The sequence below is a fragment of the Camelina sativa genome, chromosome 9, assembly GCF_000633955.1.
Source record: "Camelina sativa cultivar DH55 chromosome 9, Cs, whole genome shotgun sequence".
NCBI classification, from domain to species: domain Eukaryota; kingdom Viridiplantae; phylum Streptophyta; class Magnoliopsida; order Brassicales; family Brassicaceae; genus Camelina; species Camelina sativa.
This window is the reverse complement of record NC_025693.1, coordinates 19,706,242-19,708,541: the sequence shown is the minus strand read 5'-3', so window position 1 is coordinate 19,708,541 and position 2,300 is coordinate 19,706,242.

Here is a 2,300-nt window from a genome sequence, read left to right as displayed (position 1 = left end):
AAAAATCTTGTCATTTACCCATGATGGATAGAAAACTTCAACACCCCAATATCTGAACATATCCATTCACCCACAAGAACACACACTCTACCGTCCATCTACAAAAACATGAAAAACATTTTTACCCACAATTAATACAAGAGAATTTTAGCTTTTCTCCCAACCATAAACAACATTCTTTCGCAACTGGCCAAATTAAATGCTACGACATGTTTCTTTGGAAAACGCCAATATTAAATGCGAAGACATACCTTCGATTTTTCGACCATCACCAACTCTACCTTCTTTTCACCAATCGCGTTCTTCAGATCTGTTTAGGTTTACTCTTGAATAATGGCATCATTAACTATCATTAACTCTTTTTAACACACTAAAACACTTAATTAACAGAGACACGCTACCATTAATGCATGTCCCATCAGCATTACCGTCGATCATTTGAATTTGCCCGCCTCTACAATTCTCCTCTTATATATAATAAAAGAGTATTTTCGTTATTTTCTTCTTCTCTAAACATAAAAACTGATATTTTTCACAAGACAATAATCAAACAGGTATTTCTTTTTTTTTTTTGTCGACCATTCGTTTTATTAAAACTAAGCCTATAAACAGGCAAATTAAAAGAGACGTGTACAAAGCCTTTTTAAAGCAAAAAAACTAGATGAACCCTACTACAAAGATGACACATATCTGAAACGTGTAGGTGCAAAAAACAAGAGGGCCCATCAATATACAGCAGAGGTGAGATAACCGATGGATCACCATCAATTGCTCACCGCCGTTTGTTTGTGTCGGCGTCCTGCGACGTTCTTATTAATCAGGTAAGGACTTGAGATTTCGAACATCTAATCTTTACACCAGCAACTATCTTGTCCACCAGATAAAGACTTGGAAACACGTCTTTGGGACCTTCCTTCTACAGCGTTGACCGTTGCAAATATACTGGATCTCCCTTACTTTAACTCAATCGCAACTCCAAGAAGAAGCTCCACCTAAGACCTAAGGATGAGGTCAACTTCGATCCTGAACGACGAAGATTTTAGTGGTGAAGATATCTTTGGAGAAGAATCAAGCCAACAGTTAATCCAGTCTATAGCAAACGGAATTAGATCTGAAAATCATGTAGAAAGAGGGGAGAAAAAAAAAGAAAATTAAATCCTAACTTAGTCAGAACTAGGGATTGGACCCGCACATACGTGCGGGGTTAATTTTAAAAAAACTAAGTTTGTAATTAGGTTTAGATTATGCGGAGTTACATTTGTAATTATGAATGTTAAAAATATTATTAACATTTATAATCTAACTTTGTACCTAATTATTTTCAGTTTTCTTTGGAAAGAAGATGATTTTAAGTACATTAAAAAATAGTAAGAGAAAGATAGTATATTTGTTTAGGTGTTTCTGGAACCCGTTCCATCAAATATATGTATGTCTCTTTTTTATCTTATAACCGTAGTTTTAATAATATTTTATCAATTTGAGATTGTATATTTTAGTCCAACAAATAAGGAAGTAGGTAAAAGATTCACATCCACATAACATTTTATTTATAAATATAATTATTTGGTATAACATTTATAACATAAACTTATATTGGTTTACCTTCATCTAATTTCTAAACGTTTGAAATAATAACCGCTTCACCATAAATTTTGGATTCACATAAAGTATAAATTAACTATCGTAATTTTATAATCTCATCTTGATATATTTATTTCTTGTTTTTTTTTCTATGAAAAATAGTTTATATAATGTTTTTATTTTTTTTTAAATTACTTGTTCCCGTCTCCTATCTGATCTTTTCTGTACATTAAATTTTTTAATTAGTTATGTATTAGTAAAACTAAAATTACTTGGGGTTAATTTCGTGTGAACTAAACCTATGGACCAACCCGCACTTTTGTGCAGGGTTTTTTAAACTTTTAAAATTTGTTTAAATTGTTCATATTAGATAATTTATTAAAAATAGTGAGAATACCTATAATATATAAATTTTGACAGAAAACATAAATGTTTCTAATTTAATTGAACCCAAAGTCTTTAGGAGCCATAATTATAGAAGTCCATTATAATAAGTATTGATAAAATAAAAAAATGAAATTAAAAATATTTAAAAACTAATATTATTATTAGTTTGGTAAAAATAAAAGAAAAATAAAAAAATAATGAGTCAAAACAGTATATGCAATTCAATTTGATCATGTAGAAGTAATAAAAAACTTTTTCAAAGTTGTAAAGGTTGCATTCATAAAAATTACAGATTCAAAATATAACTTTGTAATTAATTATTTTAAATGAAA